This window comes from Aquarana catesbeiana, linkage group LG01 (genome assembly GCF_042186555.1).
Source record: "Aquarana catesbeiana isolate 2022-GZ linkage group LG01, ASM4218655v1, whole genome shotgun sequence".
NCBI lineage: Eukaryota > Metazoa > Chordata > Amphibia > Anura > Ranidae > Aquarana > Aquarana catesbeiana.
In genome coordinates, this window is record NC_133324.1 from 90,797,634 (window position 1) to 90,811,784 (window position 14,151).

Below are 14,151 nucleotides of genomic sequence, written 5' to 3' on the forward strand. Positions count from 1 at the left end.
TCAAAGAATGAAACCCACTGGATATTTAGATTGGACACGATGAGGCCACAGGGGTTGAACGTGGAACTTGATGTAAATTGCTTTTTGGAAGATTATTAACATGTAATTGCTGTAATGTTGAGGGTTTAAGCATATATGTTATATCTTTATTTTTATATTTTCATACATTCTTTATTTTATTTTATTTTATTTTATTTTATTTTATTTCATTTTATTTTAATAATAATAATATTTTTTATTTTTTTATTTTTATTTTTATTTTAATTTTAATTTTATTTTTATTTTTATTTTTATTTTTATTTTTATTTTTGTTTCATTTTATTTTATTATTTATTTAATTTATTTTATTTTTTCATTTTTTCATTTTTTTAATTTTTTTATTTTTTATTTTTTTTCGTTTTTTATTTTTATTATTTTTTTATTTTTTTATTTTTTTATTTTTTTTATTTTTTTATTTTTTTTTTTTTTTTATTTTTTTTTTTTATTTTTTTATTTTTTTATTTTTTTATTTTTATCTTTATTTTTATTTTTATTTTTATTTTTATTTTTATTTATTTTTTTATTTTTATTTTTATTTTTATTTTTATTTTTATTTTATTTATTTTTTTATTATTTTTTTATTTTATTTTATTTTTTTATTTTTCATTTTTTTATTTTTTTATTTTTTCATTCATTCATTTTTTTCATTTTTCATTTTTTTCATTTTTTCATTCATTTTTTTCGTTTTTTATTTTTTTTATTTTTTTCTATTTTTTTCATTTTTTATTTTTTTATTTTTTTATTTTATTATTTTTATATTTTTTTATTTTTTTATTTTTCATTTTTTTATTTTTTTATTTTTTTATTTTCTTTGTTTTTTTCGTTTTTTTCGTTTTTTTCGTTTTTTATTTTTATTTTTTATTTTATTTTATTTTTAGCAGTTTAAGACATTTTTCTTGGTAGCAAGATATCTCTAAGTACTGACCATAGGTTAGAGACTAATTTTAATAAAGGGTAGGGGCGCACAGGTATTCCGCTAAAATAAAGTAATGTGGAAGATTTTGCTGTTCCATATTGTAAATCGTGCAACAATTGATGCGTAATAATAATATGTACAAAGACGTTTTAAATGTCATATAACCCAAGGGTCAAGTATTTAATAGTATGTGAAAGCCTCTCCAACAGATACGGATGGGGTAGTTGTAAATATATCCATACATTTCTAGTATATTAGGGACCAGACCGGAACACTGACATACAGAGAGAGAGCAGGGGAAAGGGTATGCGCAATACACAACTACAGGAATGGGCTAATGCCCACAGATAAAATGGCGCCAAGTGGGAGGAAGTCCTACTAGAGAGCATGGTAAGGGAATACCCATAGTTAAGATGGCGGCATGGGCACTTCCGCCCATGTTTAATATAAATAGAATAGGAACCAATTAAATGGCAGCTTCCTGATGACGCAAATTGCGAAACGCGTAGAGGCTGCTGGGAGATACACACCCACGTGATCAAGTACGAACGTGGTTGGTGAGGACGCGAACGGGTACGAGGGGAGGAACGGAGGTTGCACAGCACACAACTAGACTGCTATACCTACCCGTCCCTAACTGTTGGAATAGCTTGGTGCCGGCTCAAGGGCACATATAAATGTGAGTGCACAGTTTTTATTTGTTTTTTACAATAAACAGTTTAAACGGTATTGCGCGATGATCGTTTTATTCATGTTTTATGAGGAATACTAAGGTCCAATCATAACTGTTGAAGAAGTTCCCTTTGAGTGGAGTGGTTATCCCTATGAATGAACCAAAGGTGTAGTTTTAAAGAAACATCTGGTGAGTGGCCAATCTCACAGGTGGTGGTGGAGCACTAAGTCACTAGTACATTGAATTAGCACAAGAGCACGCCAATCACGGCAATTGATAGAAGATTTGAATACATCACTGGGAGACTTTGCCACAAATGTGACACACATCATTGAACTGTTGAATTTTTGGATTTTTTTATATAATTTTTGATATATTTTCTAATGTAATGATCCTATATGGATCCATGTTGTATATGGAATAAGTTTGCACTTTATGGATAGGATATAAGCGTATTTAGATGGGAGCAGCGCATTCACACACACAGCATCTGTAATCTATTTCTATGAGAAGTTTTTTGGATGCAGCAGCTAAGGCAATCACTATTAAAGTAATCGGTAAATATTGGTTTTGCGCCGGTGACACATACATACTAATAAACTGTTAGATATCTTTTTTATTTGCGTAAAAGCTTTGTCTTACAAATTACAACCCAACCCATGGTGATTCAATGGACTAGCATTTGTTGAACATCAGTTTACTGTTAATACAGTTATTAAGGTCACAATACAAGCTACTCTGTTTACAGCATACAAGTAAAAAGTATGGAGTTTAGCTGACTCTGCTTTATACTTTAAGCCACCATTCACACCTATGCGAATTAGATGCGGATAACACCGCATGCAATTCGCAGGACATTTTAAAATACATTCATTTGAATGCATCTGGTTCACATATGTGTGTTGCATTTGCACTGCGCATTGCACAAAAAAGTGTGCGTTTTCTGGGCATTGCGGTGCGAATTGCCCATTATCTTCTATGGGAACGCATCTGATTCGCAGATGCATTCCATTCTGAACACAAATTCTCTCCTTCTCCTCACAACACCTCCCCCCTCTCCCCCCTCTTCCCCCTCTCCCTGCTCACTGATCCGCAGCTAAAACGCAGAGGAACCTCTGAACAACGGATTTTTATCTTCCCAGTAAAACCGAAGTTTCAATTCGCAGCGCACATGTGTGAACCCGGGCTAAAGGATTTGTGGTCATGGGATACATTTTTTAGATAAAGTTTACATGGGCTTCAATGTTACCCTGTCTTCAATAGGGATGAGCCCGCAGTTTGAGTCGAACATATGGGGCATTTGTGGGAAATTTGAGCGCCACGGAATGCCCCATAATGCACTGTGGGATCGCAGTGCATTGCTGTATGATGATTGGCCAAACATGCATCTGACCAGCATTCTTTGGCCAATCACAGCACGCTCTGCTGAGAGAGCCATAATTGGCTAAAGGCAGGGTGCCTTTGGGCAATCATTGCTCAGGGGGCTATCCACGCCCCACACTATATAAGGCTGCTGCTTACACGGCGGCCGCATAGTGTAATGAATGAAGAGAGATTAGGCAGCTTAGTTAGTGGTGTGCAGGCAGTGTATTTGATATATACAGTTGTGTGAAAAAGTATTTGCCCCCTTTCAGATTTTTTATTTTTTTGCATATTTGTCACACTTAAATGACTCAGATCATCAAACAAACTTTATTATTACACAATGATAACCCGAGTAAATACAAAATGCAGTTTTTAAATGATGGTTTCATTTATTAAGGCAAAACAGCTGTCCAAACCTGCCTGGCTTTATGTGAAAAAGTAATTGCCCCCTAAACTTAATAACTGGCTGTGCCACCCTTGGAGGCAACAACTGCAATGAAGCGTTTGCGATAACTGGCAATGAGTCTTTCACATTGCTGTGGAGCAATTTTGGCCCACTCTTCTTTGCAGAATTGTTTTAATTCAGCCACATTAGAGGGTTTTCCAGCATGAACGGCATGTGTAAGGTCATGATACAGCACCTCAATTGGATTTAAGTCCAGAGTCCAGGCTTTGACTAGGCCACTCCAAAACCATAATTTTGCTTTGTTTAAACTATTTGGAGGTGGACTTGCTGTTTTGGATCATTGTCCTGCTGCATAACCCAAGTGCACTTGAGCTTGAGGTCACAAACTGATGGCCGAACATTATCCTTTAGGATTTTCTGGTAGAGCTCAGAATTTATGGTTCCATCAATTATGGTAAGTCATCCAGGTCCTGAAGCTGCAAAGCAGCCCCAGACCATCATGCTACCATCACCATGTCTGACTATTGGTATGATGTTCTTGTTATGAAATGCTGTATTCGTTTTATGCCAGATGTAACAGGACGCACACCTTCAAAAAAGTTACATTTTTGTCTCATCAGTCCACAGAATATTTGCCTAAAAGTTTTGGGGATATTTAAGATGTTTTTTGGTAAATGTGAGATGAGCCTTTGTGTTCTTTTTGGTCAGCAGTGGCTTTGGCCTTGGAACTCTCCCATGAATGCCATTTTTGCCCAGTCTCTTTCTTATTGTTGAATCATGAACACCGATCTTACCTGAGTCGAGTGAGGCCTGCAGTTCTTTAGATGTTGTTCTGGGTACTTTTATGACCTCCTGGATGAGTTGTCCTCATGCTCTTGGAGTCATTTCTTTAGGCCGGCCACTCCTGGGAAGGTTCACCCCTGTTCCAAGTTATCTCCATTTGTGGATAATGCCTATCCCCGTGGTTCACTAATGGCTTTGAAACCCTTCCTAGACTGGTATGTTTGTTTCTAATCTGTTCTTGAATTTTTTTAGATTGTGGCATGATGTGTGGCTTTTTGTGACCTGTTAGCGTGCTTCACTTTGTCAGACAGCTTCTATTTATGTGATTTCTTGATTCAACTGGTCTGGCAGTAATCAGGCCTGGGTGTGGCAAGTGAAATTTAACTTTAAATTTAACTTTAATTTAACTTTAAATTTGCAAAAAATTGTGGTTAAGCACAATTCATTCATGATTCAGCATGGGAGAGGGCATTTACTTTTTCACATAGTGCCAGGCAGGTTTGAACAGCTTTTTTCCCATAATAAAGGAAATAATAATTTAAAAACTGCATCTTGGATTTACTCAGGTTATCTTTGTGTAATATTAAAATTAGTTTGATGATCTGAATCATTTAAGTATGAGAAATATGCAAAACAATAAAAAATCAGGAAGGGGCCAATACTTTTTCACAGCACTGTATATACAATGTGAGGGGTGTACTCACTTTTGTGAGATACTGTGTATATATATATATATATATATATATATATATATATATATATATATATATATATATACACATATACATATATATATAGATATTAAGTGTATATATAAGTGTATATAGATTGATAATATTATATATATAGATATTAAGTGTAGATTCTATATTCAGTCAGTACAGGCAGTGTATTTGATATACATATACACAGCCTAGTATATACTCTGCATTTAGTGTAGAGTTGATATTCAGTGTAGAACCTATATTCAGGCAGTGTAGTATATATAATATAGTGTATTGAGGTGGTTAAGGGGAACCCTGCGCCAAAATTTTTTAAAAAATGGCGTGAGGGCCCCCCCAAAATCCATACCAGGCCCTTCAAGGCTGGTATGGATTTTAAGGGGAACCCCGCGCCAATTTTTTATAAAAGAAATGGCGTGGGGGTCCCCCCAAAATCCATACCAGACCTTTATTCGAGCTCGCAACTTGGCAGGCAACAGGAAAAGGGGGAATGAGAGAGCGCTCCCCTCCTCCTGAACCATACCAGGCCACATGCCCTGAACATGCAGATCTGCCGGCAGCGGCTCTCCTCTGTGTATGGAGCTGAGTGCGGGAAAGATGGCCCCCACCCGGTATGGCCCCCACCGAGTATGTGCAGCTGCTGGCTTTTAATTTTTGCAGCGGTGGGCGGACCTCTGTTTTAAGAGGTCCTGTCATGCTTTTTTTCTTGTAATAGGAATAAAAGTGGCACATTTTTTTCTTTTAAAAGAACAGTGTAAAAATAAAAGGTGAAATAAAAAAAATTTAAATGCGCCCTGTCCTGACGAGCTTGCGTGCAGAAGAGAACGCATACCATATGAAAACAGTGTTCAAACCACACATGTGAGCTATCACCGCGATCGTTAGAGTGAGAGCAATAATTCTAGCCCTAGACTTCCTCTGTAACTCAAAACATGCAACCTGTACAATTTTTTAAATGTTGCATATGGAGATTTTTAAGGGTAAAAATTTGTCATCATTCCACAAGCGGGCGCAACTTTGAAGCGTGACATGTTGGGTATCAATTTACTCGGCGTAACATTGTCTTTCACAATATAAAAAAAATTGGGCTAACTTTACTGTTGTCTTATTTTTAATTCAAAAAAGTTTCCCAAAAAGTGCGCTTGTAAGACCACTGTGCAAATACGGTGTGACAAAAAGTATTGCAACGACTGCCATTTTATTCTCTAGGGTGTTAGAAAAAAAATATATAATGTTTGGGAGTTCTAAGTAATTTTCTAGCAAAAAAAATTTTTTAACTTGTAAACAACAAGTTTGAAAAATAGGCAGAAAAATTAAAGTGGTTAAGCATTATTAAAATCACAGTCTGAGCTGGAGTCTGGTTTCGCTTTGTTACTGTATTTAAATCTGCCAATACATTTAACACTACCCTCCACCCATACTGACAATGCTACTTGCGTCCTGTGTGTCCTGTGCTAATTCATCCAGCGTTGTCTCTCACTGAATTGTGTTACTGACCAGATCACCAGGTAAAAACAGAGGGAAAAATCATAAAAGAAAAAACCCCAATGCAGTCACTACATCTAATGATTGTAAGCTGCAATATAATTAATTGTTGGTTTTGGGTTTAATAACGCTTTATGCAGGGGGCGTGGCCTGAAGCTGCATGGAGTAGGGAGTGCAGACTAAGAGCTCCGGCATAACGATATCCTTTACACCGATCCTTTGGGACATTTCCACCCTTTTCATCTGGCATACAACACCCTCATCTGACAGCCTACCCGCCGTGCATGTCACCTCCGAAACGAGCCCCGGGAGCGCTGGCAAAACTGGACAAATATCACCACGAGGAGCGGGACGCGGCTGGGGTAGATGGCGCCGCGCCCTCGGGTATGGAGGAGGCTCCTCTCACAGGTGACACAGCACGACACAGCACGCATTCTCGAGGCCGTCTCCCTCTGCCAGACCTCTAAAACAGAAGAGGTTAAGATCGATATCTCTTTGATCCGCCAGGATATTCACAAGCTGCGAGAGAGGGTGTCTGAAACGGAGCGTAGGATTGGGCAGGCGGAGGACGACATCTCTCCACTATAGGTTACAACCGAAAGGCTTCAATATCAGCTAAATGTCGTCCTGAGTAAACAGGACGACATGGAGAACAGACTCCGACGCTGCAACCTCCGCTTTGTAGGACTGCCGGAGAGAGCGGAGGGAACGGATCCACCTACATTTTTGGAAAATCTCCTCATCACCAACTATCGGCTGGCTGCGAGACCCCCGTCGCCCGGAGCCCCCCCCCCCGTGAACTTTCATTGCAAAGCTCCTAAACTACCGCGACCGCGACACAATTCTTTGCCTCACCCGCGAAAAAGGCAACATCCCCTTTGGAGACAAGCACATTGCGGTCTACCCGGATTTTTCCGCTGAGGTTCAAAAGAAGCGGGCACAATTCACGGAAGCCAAGCGCCAGCTACGCAGCCACCACCTCCCATGCACCATGCTATTTCCAGCACGCCTCCGAGTGATCCGGGATGGAAAAGCCCACTTCTTTGAGGACCCCTCCGCGATTATTCCATGGCTGGAGCCAGGGCCGGATTTGCCATAAGGCCACCGAGGCCAGGCCTCGGGGCGGCAGTGGTGCAGGGGCGGCGCCGCTCCTGCGGCGACTTCGCGGCCGCCCCCCCCCTTTCGGGCTGCTCATTAAAGATGATTAAGGGCACCGGTGCCCTTAGAAAAGATGGTTGCGAGCCGCCCACTACTGCGCATGCGCAGTTCTGAAGCGGCCGGGCTCGGGAAAACTCATATGCGCTCGGCCGGGCGGCGCATGCGCAGTAGCGTGATTTCGCCGCCCGGCGCCATTTTTGAAAAGATTAAGAAGTAATGTCGGCGGGGGGAGAGAGATGACATCTCTCATTGCCAGCACCGCTGTTCTGCCCTCCTTCATCTGGTGGCAGACAGGCAGCATGGCAAGTGACATCAACATCTGGTGGCAGCGTGGCAAGTGACATCTACATCTGGTGGCAGCGTGGCAAGTGACATCAACATCTGGTGGCAGCGTGGCAAGTGACATCCACATCTGGTGGCAGCGTGGCAAGTGACATCAACATCTGGTGGCAGCGTGGCAAGTGACGTCTCCATCTGGTGGCAGCATGGCAAGTGACATCCCCATCTGGTGGCAGCGTGGCAAGTGACATCAACATCTAGTGGCAGTGTGGCAAGTGACGTCTCCATCTGGTGGCAGCATGGCAAGTGACATCCCCATCTGGTGGCAGCGTGGCAAGTGACATCCCCATCTGGTGGCAGCGTGGCAAGTGACATCAACATCTGGTGGCAGCGTGGCAAGTGACATCAACATTTGGTGGCAGTGTGGCAAGTGACATCTCCATCTGGTGGCAGCGTGGCAAGTGACATCAACATCTGGTGGCAGCGTGGCAAGTGACATCAACATCTGGTGGCAGCGTGGCAAGTGACATCAACATCTGGTGGCAGTGTGGCAAGTGACGTCTCCATCTGGTGGCAGTGTGGCAAGTGACATCAACATCTGGTGGCAGCGTGGCAAGTGACGTCTCCATCTGGTGGCAGTGTGGCAAGTGACGTCTCCATCTGGTGGCAGCGTGGCAAGTGACATCCCCATCTGGTGGCAGCGTGGCAAGTGACATCTCCATCTGGTGGCAGTGTGGCAAGTGACGTCTCCATCTGGTGGCAGCATGGCAAGTGACATCCTCATCTGGTGGCAGCGTGGCAAGTGACATCCCCATCTGGTGGCAGCATGGCAAGTGACATCCCCATCTGGTGGCAGCCAGGCAGTGTGGCAAGTGACATCTCCATCTGGTGGCAGCGTGGCAAGTGACATCTCCATCTGGTGGCAGCCAGGCAGTGTGGCAAGTGACATCTCCATCTGGTGGCAGGCAGAGTGGCAAGTGACATCTCCATCTGGTGGCAGCGTGGCAAGTGACATCTCCATCTGGTGGCAGCGTGGCAAGTGACATCCCCATCTGGTGGCAGCGTGGCAAGTGACATCCCCATCTGGTGGCAGCCAGGCAGTGTGGCAGGTGACATCTCCATCTGGTGGCAGCGTGGCAAGTGACATCTCCATCTGGTGGCAGCGTGGCAAGTGACATCCCCATCTGGTGGCAGGCAGCGTGGCAAGTGACATCTCCATCTGGTGGCAGCCAGGCAGTGTGGCAAGTGACATCTCCATCTGGTGGCAGCCAGGCAGTGTGGCAAGTGACATCTCCATCTGGTGGCAGGCATAGTGTCAAGTGACAAGCGATGGTGGCAAGTGACACGCTCAGGGCTCCCAATGATTCTGCATTATGGTGAGTTGAACTATTTCATTTTACATTACAATGTAATGATAGAAATAATGTGTTTCAATCATCCTGACACCATACCAACCATGGTGCCGGGGATGATTGAGGCACTAACACCAGCAATTGCCCTGAAAAATTGCCCGCAAAAAATTGTTACCCCGCACGCTTACCCTGAAGTACAATTAAAGCCAGTTGTTTTCAGTGTTCTCGTGTGTGGAGATATGTTTTTAACTGATCTATTGTAGCAGTCATCGATAAAGGACGAGAATGGTGGTGTGTGTGTGTGTGTGGGGGGCGGGCGGCATTGAAGGACCCAGCCTTGGGGCGGCAAAGGGAGTAAATCCGGGCCTGGCTGGAGCGACAAGATGCAGCTGCACCGTCTTAACTCCTCGGACTTCCTCCCTTACGGCAACAAGACTGGGTACAAGGAATCCGAGATCTTCATTCCTGATGATATCCTTACTTCCAGTGAGTCACATTTCATTGCATACCTACCCCCTCCCGCCTCCCCTTCCATTTTGTTTATGCTCCTTTGGCGCTTATTATATGCGTCCTGCCATCCTTCTCCTCTACCAGACATGTCCTGGACTTGTCGTCATTTTCAACATCTGAAGTCTTGCCCCGAGTCCCCACAAAATATTTGTGCCCTGCCACATAGGAGCATGAGGTTCGCTCTTACCCAAGTACTCCGATGCTGATAACCATAGCATCGAACTGCACTTCTCATGACTTTTGTTCGCCCCCAGGGACAGCCGGGACTGCACCACTACCTCTACATTGGTGCGCCTTGCTGCCCCCTCAAGAATTGTTTCCCTGGCCAGCCACAGTCCCCACGGCCGTGAAGGACTGTCACAAATTTGTTAAGCCATGCTGGTCCAGTGTTGGCAAGGTTCAAGGTTTCTCCGGTTTTAGTTTTTTTTCTCCTTTTCTCTTTTTATTTCGCATCAATACGATATCGGTTACACCCAATGTTGCACTTTTCATAATGTTGTCTGTAATGTACTGTGGTCATTTGAGTTTTTCATGGTATGGCTCGCCGCTGGTCTTGCGCAGTTGCTTTGCGGCTCCTGCGATCCCACCAGCAGCGACCCAGCACATAAATTGTAATGCAATTGTCTCTATGCATATCCCTGTATACGGGCATCTGAACTGTTGTGGATGTAGGGGGGGTTTGCTCCCTCTGATCTGGCCGCTTGCTCTCATATTTCCACTGAAAATATGGCATCTATAAAGTTGGTCACCTGGAATGTGCGGGGGCTGCGAGCTAAGCCCAAACGCCTGGCCGTCCTCTCCCACCTCAAACAAATGCGGGCGGACATATCCATTCTTGTTGAGACCCACATTACGGGCCAATTACAGCTGGCACTCAAAAAGCCTTGGATGGGCTGGATTTACCAAGCCCCGTATACTAACAACTCGAGAGGGGTTGCCATTATAATTGCTAAAACTGTCCAATTCCAACTCCACAATCTGTGGTCAGATCAGCAGGGCAGGTACCTGTTCCTACACGCCACTATTGGGGGGCTTGAGGTATTGATTTTAGCCTTTTACATTCCCCCACCATTTCAGTTTGCTGCTCTGAAGGATGGATTGGCTTTTATGGCTCAGCATCCTGCAGTGCCCGCCATATGGATTGGTGACTTTAATATGGTCATAGACCCTTCCCTTGATAGACATCACCCACCTGGTATAACACCCACCCCACACCAACTAGGTTTGGGAGATTCCTCCAGGAGTTCGCAATGTCGGACTCCTGGCGACTCAAACACTCCACCACAGCCGCATTCTCGTGCTTCACCCCCTCACAGACCGCCATGTCCCGCATAGACATGATCCTGGTTTCCTCTGCCCTAATCCCGGACCTCCTTGAAGCGGGGTTTGGGGCCAGAATCCTATCTGACCATTCACCCTACTGGATCACCCTCCGCCTGCCCTCGGCCCCTCTGACCCGCATGTGGAGACTGAACCCTTTCTGGCTCACAGTTCTCCCAGATCTGGAGGCCATACAGCGAGAATGGACCTATTATTTCCTCTCCAATGAGGGGTCGGCGTCGGTCGGTCGGGCTTGTGTGGGAGGCATTCAAACTACATGCCCGTTCAATCCTCTCCACGAGGGTCAACAGACACAAAGCCTCCTCTAAAATCCTCTTGCAGCAGGCTGAGGAACGGTTAGGCTCACTCGAACAGCTCTTCCTCGCAGACCCCTCGCCCTCTAATTGCGCACAACTTCGCTTACAATCTAGGCTCACAGACCACTTACACTTTGAAAAAGCAAAAAGAGGAATGTTCTTCAGTAAACAGAAAACATTCGAGCACGGTGAGCGGGCCGGGAAGCTTTTGGCTTACATGGCTCACTTGGATCATAGCCCCCTGGTGGTGGTTCAGCTCCGCTCGGAGTCTGGATCCATAATCACTGACTCTGCACAGGTAGTTCAGGAATTTAGGCGATTTTACGCGGACTTATACACATCCAAGGCCAACCACTCCCAGGACGCACTGCGCTCCCTCTTACAGACGGTAGACTTTCCCTCTCTTACTGCATCCCAACTTGAGCTTCTTGAGGCACCCATCACCAAGGAATGCATACAGGAGGCACTGGCGAGCCTCCCTGCATCCAAGGCCCCTGGCTCGGATGGCCTGCCCCTGGAGTTCTACTCCCAATTCCAAGAGGTTCTCCTCCCTAAATTACAGTCCTTATATTCCCACATCTTTGACTCTAACATCCTCCCACATTCTATGAACGAAGCCCTTATTGTCCTCATCCCGAAACCAGGCAAAGACCCTTTATACCCTGAATCATATCGCCTCATCTCCCTTCTACAATTGGACGTTAAAATACTAGCAAAGATTCTTGCCCTACGTCTCAACAAAGTGATATTGAGTCTCATACATGCTGACCAGACCGGCTTCATGCCTAACAAAAACACAGCATTCAACCTTCGGAGACTGTTCATGAACCTCCAAGCCACACATGACAATGTCGGGTCCAGGGTGGTGGTTAGCCTGAACGCCGCTAAGGCATTTGACTCAGTGGAGTGGAGCTACCTGTGGGAATGTCTTCGCAGATTCGGCTTTGGGCCTAATTTCATCAGGTGGCTCCAACTCCTATACCAGGCTCCCACCGCCTGGATTCAGGTCAACGGCAAGATATCTGACGCTTTTCCCCTCACCCGTGGAACCCGCCAGGGATGCCCCATATCCCCGCTCCTGTACACGTTAGCCGTGGAGCCCTTGGCTATTGCCATTAGGGCACATCCTGACATCAAGGGCCTCCGCCTTGGACAAGTGACCGAAGTACTTAGTCTTTACGCAGACGATATGCTTCTATATCTAGAGGACGCAGGCCCCTCCCTGACAGCGGCATTACACCTGATTCAGCGATTCGGGAACTTTTCTGGGCTGCAAATCAATTGGGCCAAATCCCTGATACTCCCCATCGACCTTTCTGCACCTACGCCTGAAGAGGCGGCCCTTCCCCTAGTAAGGACTAGTAGTTTTAAATATTTAGGTATACAATGCTCACGCTCCCTCCCTGAATATATACCCCTCAATATCGAACTGATTTACAATCTCCTTAAAAATAAAACACAAATCTGGTCCAGACTCCCTCTGGGAATTATGGGCCGCATAAACTTAATCAAAATGATCCTCCTCCCCAAATTGCTCTATTTATTCTGGCACTCCCCTTTGTACATCCCCGCCCGCATGTTTAAAAATATGGAATCTATCCTTAACACATTTGTTTGGGGTTCCTCCCGGCACAAACTCTCATGGCTGACTCTGAAGCGCCCTGTGCATCTGGGGGGCACGGCCCTTCCCGACCTGGCATCCTACTACATTGCTTCCCAATTATCCCATTTCTACTATCTCAACCATCATGATAAGCTACGCTACTCCACATTGGTGTGCACATCGGTCACTGATGTTGTGGCCCACCCATTCCAGTTACTCTTTTGTGGACACCGCGGTTCTCCCCGCCTAGGGCATGGATGTAATATGCTAAACCACCACCGCAAAATTTGGCAAATGGCACAAACCATCACAGGGGCTTCTTCCTTACACACTCACACACCACTCTGGGCTAACCCTCAATTACCCGAACTGATGAGTATCCCTGATCACAAGCTGTGGATACTTTGTAGAGTCATTTACCTTTCCCAGTTCATAGATGACGGCGCAGTAAAGACGTTTCAGGCCCTCAAAGATGAATTCAACTTACCCAACTATATGCTATTTCGCTTTCTCCAGGTCCGACATGCCCTCCAGACTCAATTCGGTGATTCATTCCCCGTCATGGAGCTAGATCCTCTAGCGGGTGTGCTTCTCGGTGAGGACCCCAAGAAACTAATTTCCACCCTATACAACCAAACTCCTTTTACCAAGTACCACCTCGCAGGCGTACAGAGTAAAGTCCAGTTGGGAGGGCGATGTGGGGGGGATGGAGGATGAGGAGTGGGAGGAGGTACTGGGCTCATGCAGAAAAGTGTCCCCCAAACTTTCAGACAACCTTACGCACCTCTATATCCTCTACAGATCTTACCTCACTCCCTCTCGCTTAAACAAGTACAAGCCAGATACCACCCCAACATGTCCCAGATGCGGCAGCATAGACAGCACCTTTTACCACTTAATCTGGACCTGTCCACCCATTCAACAGTACTGGTCACAAGTTGTCAAATTCCTCCATGACCACATGAGTTCCCCCTTGACACTATGCCCACGCCAATGCCTGCTTGGCCTTCTCCCCATCCCTGAGGAACAGAAATATTTGTCCACTTTTCTCCATGAAACACTCTTCACAGCCAGAATGTTAATAGCCCGCCTTTGGCTCAGGGCTGCATCTCCCACCATACAACACTGGAAAAGGGCGGTTAATCTCAACCTTCCATACAAAAAAGGTCTCTACAGACATCGTGGATGTCCGAGCAAATTCCATAAAATATGGGACAGATGGG